Source organism: Vanessa cardui, chromosome 11 (assembly GCF_905220365.1).
Source record: "Vanessa cardui chromosome 11, ilVanCard2.1, whole genome shotgun sequence".
Lineage (NCBI taxonomy): Eukaryota > Metazoa > Arthropoda > Insecta > Lepidoptera > Nymphalidae > Vanessa > Vanessa cardui.
The window spans coordinates 6,836,384-6,859,953 of record NC_061133.1 but is presented as its reverse complement, the minus strand read 5'-3'; the positions used below and the strand labels follow the sequence as shown (position 1 = coordinate 6,859,953).

Genomic DNA, 23,570 nt, shown 5'->3' with positions numbered 1-23,570 from the left:
TAAATCGAATGAAATATGGTTTCTTTATTAAACCATGTTGCCTTTGATGAATATTAGTTTGTTATTAGTGTCAGATTCTAGATTGGAGATAATTATAGTATTTTATTATAAGTTACGAACAAATTTCAAAACAGTTTTCATGTAAACTCGACGATAATGTGACTATGATTTATATTTCATGTAAAATTATTTTTACTTTACATATATTATGATTGTGAAAATTGTGTTTTAATAATTAATAAAAACGTACTGCCGCTTCTTCTGGTCTAGTGCCTTATAATAATAATAATATAAATTAGTGCCATTACTAATCGTATGAAGTTAAGAAAGTGTTATTTATTTCGACATTAATATCGAGTAATATAAAACATAGATTTATTTAAAATGTAAGTAATATAAGTTTTATTTTGTTTTAATGAAGTAATCAAAGCACACAACTATTATTATATTATATAAACGCATAAGATGGACAGTATAGATTTGGATATTATTTTATTTTGTAATAATCATGTGATATGTCAAATATAATGATTGTAATTGTATATATTTTTAGTTTCTCTATTAAAACAGATGTGGACTTTTATAAATACCTAATAAAATTAACTTCTAAAATCAAATATTTATTTCATTTATTACGCAATCCCTGGCCTCTACGCAAATGCGTCTACAATCTGAATTACGTCACGTAAGGATAGCTATTGAAATTATTTCCAATTCGATGATGAATTAGAGGGGGAAAATGCTATCTTTTGATATTAGTACTTAACATGATTACGTGTATTGAAAATGGTTTAAAAATACTTCAAAATATTTTTTTCGGTAGTAGTAGGGGCTAGGTTAGGTAGCTATTTCTTCCAAGAAGAATTTGACGTACCTGGCGTTGCATATAAAAATAAAAATAGTATTATGGATATGCGATCTATATCTATTTAAAAAAATATTTAAAACCTAATAGGATTAAGAAAAGTTTATTCAAACATTTTATAGTATTATAAATATATTATCAATTTACTTAATTTATAGTACGTCTACTTACTAATTTGTGAAATTATATAAATACTAGCAACTCGCCCCGGCTTCGCACGCGCATTGCTAATACTAAATAAACTACAGAATATCTTTATATGTAACTTATTACTTTATGTATAACTTCCACAGCTTTTTTGTCATTAGACAATTTTGAAGGAGTACAAAACTGTACTACATTATATTGATCTATCTCGTAGGCTTCAGCCAGCATTAGCAATGTAAGCGCAAAAACTGTATTTGCTTACGACATCACATTAGAAACTTCTAAAATTGTCATAATCTAAAATTATATTATACATGTATTATACATATAAACATTCCCTTAAATCATTCTATCTACTAAAAAAACCGCATCAAAATCCTTGGTTTAAATATGTTACCACATATAGACGGATAGACAGCGGGAAGTTTTATATTATGCAGTGATTAAAAATCGCAGTAGGGATGCATTAAATCTTAAACATAAATAAATGCTCTTTTTTAGTTTTTTTAAATATTTATAATAACTATTTTATTTAGAATTTTCAATTTTATTCTAAGCCCTTTGAAATAAATAATTTAGCAAAATAAAAGTCTAATTATGATGCGTGTTTGTAACATGAAGTATATAGTACACAACAATACTTAAGCGTTCTGAGTTTCAAAACTAGAAACAAGGAATAAGCTAACATTTTAACAGAGTTTGTGAACTCTGATTGTAATCTAATGTATAATAATACCAACACATGTAACCCAATGAATTAATGCATTACATATCCTACTACCATTATAAAGGCGAAAGTTTCTATGTATGGATGTTTGTTACTCTTTCACGTAAAAACTACTGAATGGATTTGAATGAAACTTTACCACAATATAGCTTATACATCAGAATAACACATAGGCTACAATTATTGAGGTTTCTAATGTGAGGTCGTAAAAAAACACATTTTTTGCGCTTACACTGCAAACGCTGACTGAATCCCACAAGATAGATCAAAACAATTTACTTACAGTATTGTACAACTTAAAAAGGTCTACAAAAAAGTCCGTGATGGTATATGTTTATCTCTTAGGAATAATCCAGAATAAACATTTTCTATCTATTTTTTATATATTTTTATCTATATTTACTTTGTACGAGAAATAATGACTTATTTACGAAGCGATTTTAAGCGATTACTAGACTAGACGGGACGAACCTGAAGTCCACGCGAACGAACTTACGAAGTCGCGGGCAAAAGCTAGTTATTAAATAATTCTGCCTTGCAATAAAATTATTTTTAATAACAATTTCCATCATAATATCAAATCAGATCATCTTAACATTACGTGTTATCTGCTTTTAAATTGTATAGCGGTACCGAAACCCATTGTAAAATCTTTTCATAAACGAAACGACGAGTTATTATATCATTGACCAAAAATTTCAAAATGATTTCACACTTATTGTATTTTAAGATTGTTTAGAGAAGGAACACATTAGTGGTATACAAAGGCTCCGCAGGTGGGTCGGCGATTAATCACAGCGAGGAATTCGCGGCGGGGGCGGAGGTGGCGCGGCTGCCCTAGTGCCGCCTCGGAAGCCCGTCGCGGCGCACGACCGCCCGCCCTCCTCGCTACTCGCTACGCCACAACACATGGCCCGCTACCGACGTGACCCACAATAACACTTACTTAGTCCCTACTTCGACTTCTTAAAGGTAAGATTGCTCTGTAATAGCTGCTGTTCATTGATAGATAGCTGATTCGGTTTTTAAAATAAGGAGCTAATTTTTAATCGCTTTTACGTGTTATTAGTTGAGGGATATTGCAGTCTATTATTATTTAATTTAATTCGAACGATATAGATAAAATAAGAAAAATATTTACTACTTTATTTATTTATATACAGCAAAGCATAGACTTTGGCGGGAAATATGACTAACTATTGTTATACATTTGTATTGTATTAAACACTTGGCTTTTGTTTATGATGTTGAACTTTTAATAATAATTTATAATTTTATATAGTTACTAAATAATTTTATGTATTAAGAAACTAAGTAGCTCTAATTTTCTAAAAAGTTTCAGACATTGTTTGTATTATAAATTAATAATTTATTTGGTATCGCAACGTGACCGTGTCTTAAGATGTCACAGTTGTTATTGTAACTATTTTTAAAAGCAGCGCTTCGTGCATAAAAGTATGCAATAATTTTATGCCATTTAGAAATAAATATTTTACCAAAGTCAAGTCTTTAGGTAATTTGTTTTAAGTAAAATTATAAAATATTCATTTATTTAACACCTAAAAAATACTAATACGTTAATGTTTTATAAGTAGAGGGTGCAATCGGGTGCATACAGGTTTTTTATTTATATATTTTGTTGCTTTTTTCCGACATGTATACAATTGTCGTCCTATTTCAACTTTTTTACACAAAAACCTTAATAAATTAAATACCTAAACCTTCCTTATAAATTCCTCTGTCTATTAGTGAAAACCGCATGGAAATTCGCTCAGTAGTTTTGGAGTTTACCGCAAACATACAATACAGACAGACGCGGCAGGGGGACTTTGTTTAATATGTAGTGATTTGTAATATCGTCATCTTCGTAGATCATATAATATCAATTTTATTATCATAAGCATGTTACAACCCGTTAGCGTAATGATCTCGATAAGCCGATCTCTGGATAATCCAGAATCGTATTTCAGGTATTGCTAGTTGAGGCATATTCCATGTAAGGCGATTAATGCAATGTATTGTTGACGGTAACGGGATTGCACTCGTGATGCATATCGACGTGTGAAGGCGAAGCCTACCGTGTCTGCTTAATGCTGATGCATCACTGTGCCCGTACGTCGTTTAATATGCGCGATACTTGGCAAGGTTTTAATATCATCGGATATAACGCATCTACATGCATATTGCGATACGTTTCACTATGTAAATTGACAACAAAACAACATAATAAATTTACCTTAAACGTATATACTCCTCAAAGTTATTGATAATGCCATATATATATGTTATTTAGTTATATACTTACTGCGTTTATTGACGTCAAAAATAATTAACCGTTGTAAATTGATTGCGATGAGTAATTCATTTATAGGTCATTTGTTTGATACAATCAATTAATCGGATTAAAATTTACCAACCCGTTACCAAATACTTTATGGTACTGTTTATATGGGTATATCAACTGATCATTGTAATCGTGACTAGTGTCAATCACTTGTAATCTATGTACGTACGTCCTTTTCAAAGACAAACATAGGTACATGTGGAAGATATGTACTTAACCCGAGATATTCAACCCGCTATGAATGAGACCATATCGTCGTTTGTTTACTTCTTGCGAACCGACTCACGTATCATGTATAATATGGGGCAAGGCAGGTTCTTATTATACGATATATAAAGACTAAAATGCAACAAAATCTCATTGTGGTATAAAAAGGTAGAGTACACGAAGCTAATAGCAACAACGCTTAGTATTCTCCATACAAGGACCGAGAATCCGGTACCGCTAACAAAACGTACAACGCTTTCCTAATCCGTTTTACGAGGCATAATAGGAAAAAGGTAGAGAAAGATGAATAGCTACAGACTTATGATATAAAAGTCTATAATCTGGATTACAATATATACCTCACTGGTAATTCTTATGTCAGACATTTATTTTTCAAATCCCGAACTCTACTTGGTGGTAGGGCTTTGTGCAAGCCCGTCTGGATATGTACTACCTACTCATCTGATATTCTGCCGCCAAACAACAGTACTTATTGTCGTTGTGTTCGGGCTTAAAGGGTGAGTGAGCCAGTGTAACTACAGGGACATACCATCTTAGTTCCCAAGGTTAGTGGCGCACGGGCGATGTAAGGAATGGTTAATATTTCTTACAGCGCCACTGTCAATGGGTGGTGTTGTGACTACTTACCATTTGGTGGCCCATATACTCGTCTGCAAACCTATAACATATAATAATAATATCTGTCTTAACATAAAAATATAATCCCTGGAACATCTCTGGCACTTTTATAGAGTTACATTCGGCGTTATACTAAGTATTAATCTTATTTCTTATAAAAATGAATTATTTATGAAGTAAGAAGATTCATAAATCATGTATGTATCTGTTACAGAATTCACTTTAAATACTGCAAGAGAGATACAATATAGTTGGAACAGGCTATAAGTTTGCGCTAAAGTTTGGTCATTTCGCAAAGTTACTTATTGGCGAACTATTAATTCTTGTCTTGCGAGTTCTCTCTATTGGTAGCAATAATTAATTTATTTATTATGATATTTCATATTAAATGGAAATTCTAAAAGGACTGGCTGACTACGATATACTGCTTTAATCGGTGGGTATGACAGACCGATAGGGACATCCTGGGATTTAGGTTCATCTTAGGATAAAAGTTGTATGGAAGTCAGAAGAGAAAGAAATATTGCAATTGGTATTTAGGTTTCTCTAAGAGGGAAAATGGCGGTTAAAGCTTTTTTGAAAATTAATCATCCAAGAGTATGAAATTGGGTATGAAAGTTTGAATTGAAGTTCGCCTATTTTCAATGCTTAAAATGATTAGGCTCGGGCTTATTAAGGTCATTAAAGCGTTTTCCTTACAGAGGTAAAATTGAAGATGAATTTTATATGGCAGTTCATTACTTTTTAACTTAAAGATACGGCAGTATTCATTTAGGCTTCGTTATGTAAGTAAAAGATCAAAATTGCAGTGTTTTGCTACGGGGTACACCCATTTGATACATGTGTTATAATAGAACGTTTTTGTTTGATTATATAAACAACAGACGTACCGTGGAAGGAACGTGGTATCTCTTAGCCAAGAGTTGTGGCTTCACGTTTTAAGTAACCGAGTCTAAAGGAAGTGATAGGAATATGCATGTTACATGTACTTATTTATCAGACAGTGTAAAAACATGAATGTGTAAGACAGTTGCTTATCATTACTCAATCACTTACCTATAGACAAATGTTGTTCTTAAACCATTAAAGCTGAACAGACGCATGAAATGTAAATTTAAATAAAATAAAGTAGAATTATGATAGTTCCTGTATATTGTCGGCAAATATCATTTAAAAAAAACTGTGTTGATCTTAACCGATATTTAAATCTTTGAGAGCTTCTTGATATTAAATCATAATATGGATATGGAACACATTATTAAATGTTTTCGTCAACTTTAAGCTGTGATGATAATATGGGCGGAATCTAAATTTACTAAACGTTTAATAGCTTGAAACAAAACATTTGAAACATCATTTGATTCTGTATTTTATCCTTTTAAAATCATAAATGGTGTATAATATGAATAATAATTTGAGTGAAACGAAATGAGGCACAGACCATCGTAGCGGCTTCGTAGCGGAATTTATAAATCTGTTTTTACAATAACTCGTTGGCGTAGTTTTCCGCTGCGGACTGCACTCGGGTTGTGGACCGGAGTTGGTCAAAATGCCACAATCGCCACAAGGTCGACTAAAAGCTATCCGTGCACTTTATCACGTTTGCTTTTTGGATTTGGTCGTTTGTGTTTATGCAAATTTATATTCCTTTTATTTAAGGATCTTAATTTGATGCGGTCAAGGTTGGATCATAATGTTAGCGTTATATAGGACATGAGCATAAAAATCTGTAATGATGTCAATATTTTTTAAAGAAGTGCTATCAATTTTTATGTTTATTTTTTATCATAGGTAACTCGTAGCTTGCAATATGATAACTAATGTCGGTCTCGTTTCAATCGTCAAGCATGCGGGTAAATAAGTTAAAGTAGCTTTTATAACAAACTTCATCAAATTCGGGTTAGTGGTTTGACCATGAAGAGCAACAAATCTCACTGCTGGGATAAGGCCTCCTTTTCCATTAAGGAGAGGGTTTGGAACATATTCCACCACGCTGTTACAATGCGGGTTGGTGGAATGCACATGTGGCAGAATTTCGACGAAATTAGACACATGCGGGTTTCCTTACGATGTTTCCCTTCACCGCCGAGCACGAGATTATTTATAAACACAAATTAAGCACATATATATATATATATATATATATATATATATATATATATATATATATATATATATATATATATATATATATATATATATATATATATATATGTATAGTGGTGCTGGTGTAAGATGCACGTGTTCTAACCACGGGGCCATCTCATCTTTGAGCTGCAAGCACCATTTTATATATGTGCTTAGATAGACATACAATCGTATAATTTTCAAGTTTTAATGATAAATAAATTTCGTATAAACAAGATCTAATTATAGCTGATAAACGCTAAATGTGAGAGTAGTTTAATTCAAATCGGAAAATGATGTTGTTATGTAATTATTGTCCACATTGTTAATAGTAAATAAGTATATTTTAATGAATCTGCATAGATTCTTAAAGATCTAAAGAAAGAACACACTATATATAAAATTAAATGTACACAATGATTCAGATTAATATAAAGCCCTACCCTTGTAGGGTATGTTGGGCGACAAATCGGAAAAATAACATACTATATATAAAAACTACAAAAAAATTATATAAATTAGTAAAACACAGTAAACACGTAATGCATAACGTGTTACGCGCTGCAATAATTATTCCCTACAGTGTAATAAGAAGTGCCTTTATGTCAAATTTCTCTCTTTAGAGACTTTATTACATTTAAATAACTTTTCTCACAAAAAATGATATATCGATATTGCATTTTCGATAGGAATAAAACATATTTCTCAGAACAATATTGTTTTTGTGACACAGCTATAGAACAATAGGTACCTATGAGCGAAAAACACTTAAAAAAATCAACATCGAGCGCTATGTTCCTCTAATTTCATTAGGGTAAAGACCATTATAACTTGAACTCTGCTGAAATGGGCATATTTAATTACGAATGACAACTTTTAACGGTTGAACGTTATCCCGTGTCGTTACAGCTTCAGGTCCTGGATCATTTTTCACACCATTTAACCGCATACTAAAATAATACATTTTAGTAATTCTTTTACTTATGCGGTAAAAAATATTTTTCCTAAGCCATTATAATACGAAACAGTTTTGTGTGATGATCATCACCAGCGTAACAACATCATCGCTGAGGCTGTGTTCAACCTGATCCGTGACGGGGTAGGGTCCACTGTTCCATAATGTATAGTTTTAAGGTCGATTGAGTTAAAATAATTTGTTTAAACGATATAATAAATATACATGGTTATGATTAATAATAAGATATATGTACGTACAATTAAATCTTAAATAAATAAATGTAATTACTTACCGATAAGAAACACACACCACAAAGGCACAAACATATGCTAACAATAAATAAATAAATAATAATTTGTATATATATACATAAAATATCTACCTATATAAAAAGTATGTACATAAAAGTCAGTATGGGTGAGAGCCTCCGGCAAAAAGACATCGGAGGCGGAGGAGATCTTCGCTGCTTTTCGATGTACAGTAGTTAATAAGCTGATAATGTTAGAATAGTAACTACTGTAAATCTCTACGCTAAAAATTGTCACAATAATATTAAATTAAAAAAAAAGTTTCGGGCAACTATGTGCCCGTGGATGTAGCGTAAAATAAAAAAATGCTGAATATGTCTGTAAACTGTATAGTGTATAGGATTAAGGCTCCGGCGTCAGGACTAAATACTGTTTTATTACACGGACGCCTGTCGCAATTCCTTGGATAAGTAAACCAGTGTAGAACTGTCAAAAATTATAAAATATTTAATATGCTGATATAGACATTGGACAGACATGCCTAATGGAATACGGTAACCATTGCTGTAAAGAAGCGATACGAGCCTCTTGATTGGCCCAGTATAATATCGTATAAAAGGTAATTTGTAAGAAACATATTTCTTAAAGTATTCTCGTATTGTTTTTTGATAGATATAGTATAGGGTTAGCTGACACCGACTCCAAATATAGCAATAATTATAACTACATTATATAATCGTAAATCGACTTTTAAGTAGTCTAATATTTTTCATTTCATTTTACCTAGGAGGACTCTCAAAAATATGTTAAATATGCAATTATTTTTATTACTTTTTAGTAAATTTTTATTTGTTTTAAAATAGTGTCTTGTTTGAAGTCGGTTTTTCATTTTGTTAAAATTTTATTTATTTTTTGATTTTAAGTGAAGCTGATGTTGACTAACATTTTTTTCTTAATATGGATAGATTAAGCGTGCCGTTTATATGAATCAGAAACTACTTCGGGGACAATTTCAAAAGAAAATTTCGAATAAAGCAAAAATAGACTTTCGAAATGTGGTTTTAATACGTCATGCGGCATAAACTACAAGGTACCACCCTCGAAAGAGCTGTAATCGACCCCAGTTAAAAATCTTTGCAAAAGAGCTATTCGTATGCTATGTCGTACATCATATGACATCACATCATATACACAAAATTTGATTAAAGACAGTAAGAAATATTGCCCCAAATCGCACCCTAACTGTAAGCCGTTTAGGAGTTCCATCAATACATAGTATAAAACAAAGTCGCTTTCTCTGTCCCTATATCTTTAAAACTACGCCACGGATTTTGATGCGGTTTTTTTTAATAGATAGTGTAATTCAAGGGGAAGATTTGTGTGTATAATGAATGAACAATATAGTAAAGAAACACTGACAATTTTAGAAGTTTGCAATGTGATGTCGTAAATAAAGAAATTTCTTTAGTATATTTAGTATTAGTATTGCACTCGTGATCAGTCGGGGCGGGTCGCTAGTTGATTATAATATTCGATTATGACAATTACATGAACATAACCACGTTCCGGAAGGTGATTCAAATATCCAAATAACACATAAATAAAAGATTCGACCGCGTATTGCTAACGTGCTCCTCAGAATTGTTCCGTTCCCTCCCGTTCCCTTAATTTGTCATGGATGCTATGCTCAGAACCTTACCAAACTTTCACCAAACTACCCTTAAAGTATATTCTTTATAATAAAAAAAGAATCATCAAAATTGTGCAAATCAATTTTGAGTTATTCAACTATTTATCGCGCACATACATAATGCAAATTTAAGACTTATGTCGTTTTCATACGGATACCATCATCGGAAAAAAATAAAATTAAAATGGGACCCCACGGGAAGCATTACCTTTCAAACAAAAAAATTATCAAAATCGATACACCCAGTAAATAGATATGAGGTAACAAACATAAAAAAAATACAGACGAATTGATAACCTCCTCCTTTTTGAAGCCGGTTGAAAACAACGTCGCTTACCGCTGTCTGTTCCTATGTATGCTTAAATCTTTAAAATTGCACAACGGATTTCGAAGTGGTTTTTTTAATAGATAGATTTATTCAAGTGGAAGGTTTATATGTATAATACCTACAGGCATAATATAGTAGAGAATGACTGAAAAACTCTGTAACATTGTTAGATATTCTGCAGTGTATTTAGTATCAGCATTGCAATCGTACGAAGCCGGGCCGGGTTGCTAGTAATGAATAAAACATTAAGCAATAACGAAATTAAATAAGCTTGTTTTTATCTAACAATTAATAAGTTTATAATAATACGATCACTTTTTTATCGAATTATGAAACGGTTGCTGTAAGAATATCCAAAGTTAATTTGTGTATAAACTTACTTACACTTTCCTGCCTTACAATAAAAACAACAAAGGGCTTAAGGTGTACGGTGTTAACCAGGCGAGATTAAAAACAATTTGTAGGAAAAACCAAGCTGGCCTTTGTTTGTATAGAATAAAACTGTAATGAACACTAAGGTCAAGGTGACCACGGTATAAGCATAGTCATGATTAAGTTAGGAAAAATGCAAATTGGCCCGTTAAGTAGATAGGTTCATAGATCATCAAAGACAGCGAAATAAATATTGATAAAAGGAAAACAATTGACGTTACTACTTTAGAGCATTGGTTGGCCTCTTATAAATTTCGATTATATCGTAATTGGATAGTAATTAAAAGTTTTATTTTTAATTTATAGGTGTGCACGGCTTGCGTAAAATCTTACATTACTCAATTATTTTTGTACAGATTAAAATTAAATACTTCACAATTCATTATTGCAATATAATCAATGCTGTTCCAATTCTCTAGGCGAAAAAATAACCAGCCCTAACACTAGTGGAGCCAATAAGATTCAATGAAATGTTACTTTTAAAAATGCTTTTGCAAGATTACTGCAAGGAGAGTTTCAATTGCAAAGGGTACAAAGCAAATAAACTTTGGAATGCGGAGCGAATATTTGTGCTGCTTCAGCATTTAATGATCTACGATTAAGGTAGTCTATCATTGAGCCGTCTTTGGTCCGCCATATTGAAAAATAGACGGATATTAGTAATGGGTACTTAATGATTATCAAATGGTTAAATCAACGTATTTTATTTTGTTTATGTTATCTATTTTATAGTTTTTTTTAGTATCACAATAGAAATTATTAGAAAGAATCATAATAAACACGTAAAGAAAATTTCATGGAATTGAATTAAAACTATACTTTAATGAATTTAGTTGATGAATTAGAAGTTTCAAGAAACAACAACAACAACAACAACAGCCTGTAAATTTCCCACTGCTGGGATAAGACCTCCTCTCCCTTTAAGGAGAAGATTCTTTCTTTGAGGAGAAGGTTTAAAGAAAAGGTGACTTTTATTATATTCCATTCTGTCTATATAAACATGATTTATTAACCAAACCATCTGATATGAGCAGTTTTATTACATATTTATCCTTAAGGTGAATGTAAAGAGACAGCGAGATGTTATAATAAAAGTTTTATATTGTTCCTTATTAAATATTTGATATCGTACAACTTTGTCTAACTCGTGTTAGTACCCACTGTAGATATTGGTTCACTGACTTCTTGAACAACTTTTATATCTAAATTGTTTATTCTACTGGCCGTATCCCTAGGGTTCGACCGTATTTTAATTAAATAATTTGTAACCTTTTCACAAAAACCCACTTCACGAACTTATTAAAACTTATTTGTAACATATGCTCCTTATACCTGAGGGTACTTTGTAAAGTGTATTGATAGAGCCTGTGTAACTGCCACGATGGAAATGAAAAATATAATGAAATATGATGAAAATAGTATTCATTATCTTCTACGTAATAAATGATATTTTTTTTACATATAAAATTGAAATTAAGTAAAACGTTAACATGTGAATAGAAATACACTACTTTTCTCTTATAACTTTGAAATATACCGTTTATAATATAGGTATATTTAAGAAAGTATACGTCAGCTCGTTAAAAAGGGGACCCGTAATACATTTTTTGCCCGAAGAAAATCGTCTGATTGTTCGTCACCGACATGATAACTGAGAATGACGTCTTACGTCACTATCCTGTGCTTTTTTTTGTCTATCGATGTGTTTGCTTATGTGTTACTATGTATGTAATTAAAAATCTATATGATGAACCTACTAAGCCTCGTATAGAGTATTTAAATTAAATATTAATTCTAACTCAAATCTGATTTCGTTATTATGAAACTCGATTTATCAAATTCCGTTATGGTCGATATAACTGCATAAAGAGTTGTTGAATAGTATCAGGAACGTTTTCAAAAAGAAGCGATATTGATAGTCCGTTTTCAGTTGTACACGTTATGACGTTGAAAGCATTAGCCACATTATCATGTGATCGTAAATATCCTAAGCTGCAACAGTTGAATTTTCTGGAAAATCACGAGAGAATCGAAGGTTATGTTATCATATGATATCGCATAAATATACAACGCGAGCAGTTCCCCTGAGAGATACGAACCACTTGGTCGTGTCGCTCTGCCCTCTCGTAACTCGTACAATTCATATTTGTTTTCATATTTTATTTACGACCGACTTCATCGTACGCGCCTTTGTTGTATTTTTTCGCAATAAATAAAAATGATTTGTTACATTTAAAAGAAACCACTATCTCATTTTAAAAAATTGAATATTTATTTACAATAATTCTTAGTTTTACGTTGCGAATTGTCATTGATATTTTTTCATCTCAACACTTTAACAACTATTTAAGAAAGTAGTGTAAATAAGTCTTATATAAATATAAATTATTACTTATCTGACTAGTTCTATTAATTTAAGGATTGATTTGATTAAGTTTGAAATTTTGGTGATGTAGAGCGTCTCTGCTTTACGAAGTAGGCTTAAGCTGTGCCCAACTATGGCTCCGACCAGGACACCGCCCAGCATACGCTACAGATCCACGAAATTAATAATAATAATAATAACACTTCATCGCCACTTTCATTCCAGGTTTCATCAAGATCAAACACAATTTCACCTATGTCTATGGATGTTGTGCAGGAGGCACAAGCCATTGAACCTGCACCCGCCATAGACACAAACCGTGCGCGTAAAAGATGGTCAGAAGATATGAATAAATTCATCTGGCGCACGTACCTCATTGCCACAAAATTAAACACAAGTAAAATATACCTTGCTCACCTACACCAAGAATTCTCACTAAAATTTCCTCATATGCAGGCATCTAGACAGAGACTAGGTGACCAATGCCGAGCTATAGTCAGAAATAAATTACTTCCCCAAGAAATATTAGAACAAATAAAAGAAGAAGTAACAGAGTACCTACAACAAACCAATAACCAAAATAGAACTCACGCACAAACTCATTTAAGCATGCAAATACACAACAACCCCCAAGGTATAAGACAGAGAAGAAGATGGACTACCGAGTATAATGAAACTATTATAAGAAACTACTACAAAATTACAGAATTAGAAGAAAATAGATCAGCTTACCGTCAACCCCTTCATCAAGCGGTAATCACAGAACACCCAGAATTATCAGAAGTAAGTGAACAGCGAATATCAGATCAGCTCCGTGTTATTTTAAATAACAAAATGATTAGTGATCAAAAACTTAAAGAAATCCGTGAAGAAATATCAAACGATCTTTGTTTGCGTCGTAGCCATCTTGAAAATAGTTTACAACATTTGACTATACCAGAAAATATGGCACCCGCAGAAAATAACAACCACCCACATATATCACTACAAACACATGTTCCAATAACAGACATACCTACAGTAACTGATCAGGAACAAACCACTTATTATCTAGATGCGGAAAAAATCAAAAATCAATACCACACCACATTAGAAAAATTTCAAAACACCAACCCAATTAGCCGTCCCTACATACCAAAACAAAACAGCTCAAGAAAACTAGCCCAAATTGTAAATATCATTAACACCAAAATACTGCCTCAACATATTTCAGATGAACAAGATTTTATAACCACTCATACCCTTATTTACTGTGCTGCCTACACAGCGGCTACCTGCAATGGAACTAATATTAAGGACATCACCATCCAATCCTCCCAAGTCCAGAAAAGAGTACCCGCATGGCAGAAAAGGTTACAGAAAAAGATACAGGATCTCAGAAGAGACATCGGAAGACTCACGGAATATATTAACGGCAATAAGACAAATAGGCTTACCTTACTAGTAGAAGCGATAAAAAATAAATACAAAATACACTCTCAACATGAAGAACCTAACTCAAGCAACGAACAATTTCTTGACACCCTCAAACAAAAATTAAATGCCGCATCTAGTAGACTGAAAAGATATTTAAATTGCACTCTTAGAAAATCACAAAACACGCAGTTCGCTAATAATGAGAAAAAGTTTTACAGAATCTTGTCATCCGCCACACAACGCAACACTAGTACAAATACGCAAGACATAGCACAACCACCAACCAATGCAATACATACATTCTGGTCTGGCATATGGAGTGAACCAGTATGTCACAATACGGACGCTGCATGGCTAGATACAGATTACGAAGTAACTAATTCTATAGAACCTATGAATTTTGAACATATACGTTTAGAAGTGTTTATGCGAGTACTCAATAAGGCGCACAATTGGAAATCACCTGGCAGCGACCATATACACAATTATTGGTATAAAAAGTTCACATCAGTCCATTTACTACTACACAAACATATCAACAAATTTATTCAAACACCAAATACAATGCCTCACTTTGTTACACAGGGCCTTACCTTTATGATACCAAAAGATAACGACCATCAAAATCCTGCTAAATATCGTCCTATTACTTGTCTGCAAACCATTTACAAAATACTTACAGGATGTATTACTGAACTTCTACACGAACACATTGCCGCTAACAATATTCTTACCGAAGAACAAAAAGGATGCCGAAAAGGTAGACAAGGGTGCAAAGAACAGCTAATAATAGACTCAGTTACGATGAAACATGCTACTTCTAAGAAAAAAAATATTAACACCATGTATATAGACTACAGGAAAGCTTTTGACTCCATACCACATAGCTGGCTTCTTTACGTATTACAACACTATAAAATTCACCCACAACTTATTTATTTCCTTAAAAACTCAATGCAGAACTGGAAAACCACCCTTAAAATCACGGGACATTCTAATACAGAAACACTTGACATCTTAATACGACGAGGAATCTTCCAAGGTGACGCCCTTAGCCCACTATGGTTTTGTCTTGCGTTAAACCCTCTCTCCCATATGCTCCACAAATCCAATCTCGGCTACATTATAAACACTCCACACAAAGACACCACTCTCACACACCTTATGTACATGGATGATATTAAGTTATACAGCGACACAATACAATCACTACATCGCCTTGCAGACATTACACAAACTTTCTCAAGCGACATACACATGAAATTTGGGATAGATAAATGTAAGACATTTTCTGTCAAAAATGGAAAAATCGTCTCAAACAGCTACATTTTAGAGTCAGGAAATATTATTGAACCTTTAGATGAAGAATCTACTTATAAATACTTAGGCTTTCAACAAGCTCGGAAAATTGACCAAAAAGAAACAAAAAATAGCCTTAAAACTAAATTTAAACATCGTCTTAATATCCTTTTCCGATCTCAACTCAACTCCCATAACTTATTTAAAGCAATCAATAGTTACGCAATCCCGGTACTTACATATTCTTTCGGTATAATTAACTGGTCCCAATGTGAGCTCCAAAACCTCCAACGTATCGTTAATACTACTCTAACTGCCCACCGAAAACATCACCCTAGATCTTGTGTTCAAAGAATGACTCTTCCCAGAGGTGAAGGCGGACGAGGCTTAATAGATATAGTCAATCTGCATAACAAACAAATTACATCCTTGAGACACTACTTCCATCAACGCTCAGAATATTCTCCACTACATGAAACAGTAACGCTTGCAGACAAACGCCTTACCCCACTAAACCTTAATGACCGACACCCGCAAAAAAACGAACGGATTATTGACATGAACGAAAAAACCGCTCTATGGAGACAGAAATCCCTTCATGGAAGACACCGCCACGATTTACAGCAACCATATGTTGACAAAGCAGGGTCAAACGCTTGGCTGAAGCGTGGTGAACTGTTTCCTGAAACGGAGGCTTTTATGTTAGCGATCCAGGATCAAGTTATTGACACCCGGAACTACCAGAAGCATATAATACGCGCCCCTAATCTTCAATCAGATACATGCCGACACTGTCATTCTAATCCTGAAACCATTCAACACATAACTTCTGCCTGCCGAGCCCTTGCGCAAACTGATTATAAACACCGACACGACCAAGTAAGCGCCATTATACACCAACATCTTGCACACAAACATAATTTTATAAATAAGAAGATACCATACTATAAATACAAACCCGACACCATACTAGAAAATAGCAGGTACAGGATATACTGGGAGAGAACCATAATCACAGATAAAACAATACATTTCAATAGACCCGATATCACACTACACGACAAAACTAACAAAACTGTTTACCTTATTGACATAGCTATCCCTAACACTCACAACATACAATCGACAATTTCGGAAAAGCTCAGTAAATATCAAGATTTAGCAATAGAACTGAAGCGTCAGTGGCGTGCGGACACCATCCATATCGTTCCCATAGTCATCTCATCAACTGGGGTCGTACCCAAAAGCCTACAACGTAGCCTTGATATATTACACATTCCTCATCACACTAATGATTTACTCCAAAAGGCAGTAATCCTTAACACCTGCCGCCTCACTCGCAAGTTCCTTACGACTTCATCCATCTCAGCTGCTTATACTATTACTTAGCTCCTACTAACGTTTGGCTACGGCCCGCGTGTGTAGGATTCAGTTACCTCATAAGAGAGAAAAGTAAAATAACAATATAATAATAATAATAATATAGCTTTATTTATTCCATACATTACAAATAATAATAATAATAACGGAAATTAACAAATAGATCTTTAGTGATAAAATCAACTTTAAATACATTACAGTAATAATTAAAGCGTATAAATTAGACATTTGATTTTCATGATCTCCCATTCAATTTAATAAAAAACTACCATCTATTCAAAAAAAAATAAAAACAAAAAAAAATAATAATTGATTGATAAACATTATAAAAAATTAATTAATGAACATTAAAAAATCATTATAAAATATTGAAATTTAATTATTAAACATTAAATTCAACTATTGCTAAAAATAAATCATTAAATATTAAAAAAAAATAAAATAAATAAAATAAATGTCCATTTCCCATGCTTTTGTAAGTATTATTAATGTCAATTATTTAAATATTAAAAATCAGTCGTTAGAAATTAATTAGTTAGTTGTATATTTATATATATATTTTTTTTTTTTCAATGTATGGACCCCTTTCGGGTATAAGCCTCCTCCAAAGAATGCCACACGTTTCTGTCTTTTGCTGTCTCAATCCAGTTTCTGCCTGCAACCGACACTAATTCGTCTTGCCACCTTATGTATGGTCGTCCTCTGCTTCTTCTTCCTTTTGGTCCTTTCCATTTTGTTATTGTAAATGTCCATCTTTTATCGGTGTATCTTGCTAGATGGCCAGCCCACTTCCATTTTAGTGTTTTAGCAAAGAGTAAGGCATCAGTTACTTCAGTTTTGTTGCGAATGTCTACTGCTTTCACCCTGTCTCTTAAGGTGATTCCTAGACAGCTTCTCTCCATTGCTCTTTGTGTGGCTTGAATTTTTGTCTTACATTTTGTGTCGAATGACCATGTTTGGCAACCGTAGATTAGACATGGTAGTATCGCTGAATCTAAAACAATTTTCTTTAATTTCATTGGGAGCTTGGATGTAGAGCGTCTCTGCTTTACGAAGTAGGCTTAAGCTGTGCCCAACTATGGCTCCGACCAGGACACCGCCCAGCATACGCTACAGATCCACGAAATTAGATGAAAAGAATTTCGGATCACCTTTGTGGAGAGCTCCGTCGAGTTACGAGCGGAGTAGTGTACGGGATTGGATTAGCACGGGGAGTATGGGTTATTATAATATTAACACGATCCTGCAGCCGATCTGTTCCGTTCAAAAGGCAGCCATCACAGTGGTATTAGTGGGTAGAAATCCAATGTAACCCGCTTTTTCTCAGCCCGGATACAATTCTGAATTTATTTATGCTGCCCAGTGCGTGAAAAAAAAATACTGACTTACTTTACTATAGATCCGGTTCCAACTGAGTTTTTGAATTGAAATTATAATAAATAAATAATCATTGAGTATTAACGGATCTGTGATTACGTATTTTATTCCGCCCTAAAAAGCTTTGAAAATTTACTTTACAAATATCAACAAAAAAAAACATTCAATAACGATTTTTGGCGTTATTTTGAAACAAAACGGGGAATCCGTTTATGCTTTACAACTGTAGTTGATGTTGATCCCAATTTTTTATACCGGCATTCCAATTTCTTTTTCTGGATTTTCAGCTACGCTTATGACGAATATCGTTGCAATTTTTTTCCCTTTTCACTTTGACCTCGGTCTGACGCATTGGAATAAGCTGTAACATTTACAGACAACTAGAATATCTGGTTTTTCTTTTTAATGTATACTGACAGCAATTCAATAGTACTTTTCATATATTCAGTTAAAATCTTGTCTCTGTACTTCTAATCTTATCATATATAAGATCGATTGAATGTTAACTGCTCTTGACTATTTATGTTTCTTTGAACAGATGGATTTTATATACTAAATATGGATTACATATATGTTTAGTAGAGAGATACATATTTTAATAAACGTAGCTACAAAATGTTTTGCCGATGCTGTAACTGAAATGAGGATACCTGTATAAATATTGATGTTAACCAGTACTTACAACGCATCAAACTCAGAAATATCTGATGTTTGGTTTTCTTCCATTTATTACATAACATTGTGTATCTGTTCGTGAAATTGGATTTATGATTTGAAATTTACGAATAAATAAATATGTATACAATTTGCAATATTATATTACATTAAACTTCGATTCGTTAAAGAAATAAGGAATTAACAGGAAAACATATTACAGTATTCCGGAGATATTTTCATAGTTTAACTTATTTTGAAAGCCACGTAATCATTTTAAGTTTCGATTAAAAAAAAAATGCTAAACATCAAAATTTATAAACGCCAACGACTGCTCAACTGACGCTTATTATTCATTGTACTTTTAATCACTACTTTACTTCTCTGTTATCTCTATTTAATTCTATCGTTAATTGGCTATTTAAAATAAAAAAATAAGATTTCATCTAAAATTAGCCATCGTTTGAAATGAATGTATGTACTTATATATGTTAATATAAAATAAACATGAACGAGGTTTCTATACCTGTGATCTGATATAGAAGCATCTCAAAGTTAGCGCTAGTTATTTGCATATAACATCAATTAATTAATACGTGATACATTAAGTCGTTATTATCTCTAATTATCTAAATTCCGACAAGCATTGCATTGTCTCTATTTATTTGTTTTGAACAGTTATCCGATATCATTCGCATGCCAGCTCTACGCCAGAAACCTATAAACAATGTGTGAACGCATATAATAAACACAAAACATATTTATACAATTTTTAATATATATAGTACTCGCCGTCGCCGTAGCGTAAGTTACCTCTTGTTATATCAACTGGATAACTAAAGTTGTGTCAAAATCCGTCAAGAGGTTTCAGAGATTAGTCGGAACAAATAGACACATAAAAATTGAAAAAAGTGTTAGTTGGTTAAATTTACATTTTTGCTTAACACATGACAAATAACCTTAATTGGATTTTAAATTGGCTTCATAGCAAATTACATTTTACAAATTCGGTTCATTGAGTGACAGGCAGACAGACCGAGTTACTTTCACATTTATAATATTAGTATAAATTTCGACACGTGCCACTAAACTCCTCTTAAGAGATTGTACCAATTTTGATTAATGTTCTATCGGTGCTCGAGTTGGTCCCTGAGTGGCTTACATTGGACCCGGTTGATAGCGCTGCGATTGAGAAGTAAATAAAATTCTTAATTCCCTCTCATGGCCGGGGCGGCCCTTATTGACAAACAGAAGAAATCATATAGACTATTATATACAAAACCAAACATTTTTTCGAGTAATACGAAACAAATGAAATATTAATGATCTTTTATGCTGAAAAAGGTACTGAAATTCAAGCTGATATTCATCATTTAAAAACAAAGTTTGTTAAGAAATCACAAAGAAAATGTGATATAATATAACCAGCTGTAATTTCTGATTCCTATATCGCACTAAACTGCAACTGTTTTTTTTTAGAAAATAAAGCAGTTGTATCTGTTAATAATACCTTTACTGTATAAGTGGTACAGGCATAAAATTGTGTAGGATTATATTGCAACAAATTTGCAAAGTTTACAAGTTTACAAAGTTTTTTTTTTAGTGTAATAATATCAGGAAGTATGGATATGGTAAATTACATCTTTGACCGATAATATCATATTATCCTCGCAATGTGAGAAATTTAACACTAAAAGAGTTTCGCAACTTCCCGTCATTATTTCTGTATACAAGCGAAAGTTTAGAAAAGAGGTGCTTAACGCCGAACTTGAATGTTTGCTTTATTTCACATAAAATGTTTTTGGACAAAAAGTGTTTTTTTTTCTATCCCATAGAGGAACATTAACGCCGTGTCCATGTGTCCGGAGGGGTTTTTTGAGAAAATAGGCCAGTATAGTACGACACAATTTAGATAGCGATGAATAGCGTCGAATGGCGTGCTTAGAAGCTATTTTTATGAATTTGTATTGGTCGTATAAATCGGCATTAATCGGTTTTATTGAATTTTCCGATGCTACATCTAAGCTGTGTCGTATTATATACTACATTTTCTCCTTTGTTTGTCAACCGGTTAAAATTTTTTAATTGATGGTTTTGACGAGTTTTAGTGTTTTCAACAAATATTGTGATCTTAGGTCCATATAATCAAATAACTGATTAAGAATAATATGATTTAGTAGTCGACTGCACGGCTATACACTGTTTCTGATTACTTTTCATTGATCCAATATTGTGCTTTTATTTGGTACGAAATTCATGTTCAAGAATGAATCAGGATGGATAACTGTTTGATTAGCTTCTTTCAGTAAAACTCGTTGACCCATTTAAGCTTTCGGCCTACCCATTCTTATAGATAAAGTATATATTTACATTTACAACAAAAAATACAAGGAATGTAAAAATTACAAAAAAACTCTCAATTTGTGTTTAATATATTCAATTATTCATTAGATATTGTTAATATATACTTTATAAAAATACATTTTGCTTTAAAGTACATACTCAAAGACAAATAATACTTTTAAGTAAATTATACCTGCAGCACTACTCTTATAATCTATAATCTTATAATAAAATATAATCTTACTACTGTATTAACTACTACTACTACTATAAATACAAAAGTTTCAATAAATAGACGTTTATTACTCAATCACTCAGAGCGGCTGAATGATACAGCCATAGGTTACTTTTGATACCGGAAAAATGTGCGAGTCCCGTGGGAGAGATTTGTTTTTGTTTATCGCAGAGCGAGGTATCGAATTGATTTTTAGCAATGAAGTAGCAGTTTAGAGCCGACAAAATAATATAGACTATTTTTTATATCTAAATCTTATGTAGGTATATGATAGCAAATAATAAGAAATGTCTGTTTGTAACCGCCTCACACCATCAGAAAAGTAATTTATTCAGAGTAACATAGGTATAACGCATTTAATATGCAAATATTATATCAGTATAAAGATTTAGTAAAAACGGCAATTACAAATCAAGTAAGAGAAGGGCTATCGTTCTGTAGCAAAAAAATAGTCAATAACAAATGAAAACGCAGAAAAAAAGAAATCTCTAATATATATGGAAATATATATTTACATTATCTTTTAATAATATATAGATACTCTACATACTTTAATTTTATTGATAACAAATAAAAAACAATGTAAATCTTTAAGATGATGGCCAGGTGCTGACGATAAACGAGATGGCTATTTTCTAACCCAAAAAAGCCTCCGTAGGCTTAGTCCCGTATAGGTGGGCCAGTTAACGGGGCGCCACGTTAGTCTGCGCAAGCGATTTCGTGATGACTCCGAGGAAGCGAAATGAGTGCTATTACTTTTTTAGCCCACATTCTTAATATGGCACAATAGTGAAATAGTATTTTTCCAGCGGGATCAAAAAGAGGTCCTATAAATAATAACAGTGGCTGCAAATGTTTTTTATTTCTTTTTCTGCATGGACAAATCCAGCGACCGAAGCGAAATAAATTTATGTGAAGCCTTACCAAAGATTTGGCGAAAATTATTAGAAGATACAGATAAAATAACATTATGCTATGTACCTATATATTTAAATATTATTAATAATTTAAGAAATAAATCTGATGAACCTAAATTCCTGATGATATAACACAACAGTGAGGGTTTTTGTCTCAGAAAATGAGCGCGAGACGTATGTCAGAGAGGCATGAAGTACCGAGCTGCATTCTGTATGACAAAATTAGTGCATTCATATGTAACAAAGAGATGTTGTAAGCTTATAGTGGAGCGTTTTAATAAAACAATCTGAAGGAAAATGTTTTATTATGAATACATGCTAAGACACACTGATTTATCACTGCGAACTGTCTCATCGATCATAGCGGATTTGATAAATGTTAAACAGTTAATAAATTATTTTTCTCTTTAAAAATTATCTGACACTATTTAAAAAATACGGCATCTTATTTATTGATAGAACTAATACTCTAAAAAAAAGAGTTCAATGAAAACAGAATATATTGAAACCTTTGTAGAAGACGTAGAGAAAAGGCAATAACGTGTTTTTTAGATTATGTTTACCAAAGAGGTAAACTTTTTAAAATAGGTAATAACATGCAATTTATAAAATATCTGATATGAAATTCTAAGGATATTTTTGTAATGTCGATTCTTACTTATAGTGTATATTTTGTAAGCTATTATAAATCAATATTTTACACGTACGACGCGAAGCGGCGAGGCAGTGCTCCATTATCGCCGTAAAATAAAATTCACGTTTCAGTCAGCTTTAATTATATGCAGCAACTTTATATGTCACTTATATGATAAAAAATGTAAGTATATTTAGCAAGTACGTTCTTACATATTTTTATAGTAGCTTTTATAATA

At 32.5% G+C, this 23,570-nt stretch overlaps 1 protein-coding gene across 1 annotated transcript in view; it reads left to right on the top strand.

The window, feature by feature from the left end:
• The first annotated feature begins 2,600 nt into the window (after positions 1–2,600).
• LOC124533658 (RNA binding protein fox-1 homolog 3) overlaps positions 2,601–23,570 on the top strand; it is a 75,768-nt gene continuing 54,798 nt past the window's right edge. The window contains exon 1 of the mRNA XM_047109077.1: positions 2,601–2,711. The gene's annotated coding sequence lies outside the window, so the exon portion shown is untranslated. The remainder of the gene's footprint in view (positions 2,712–23,570) is intronic.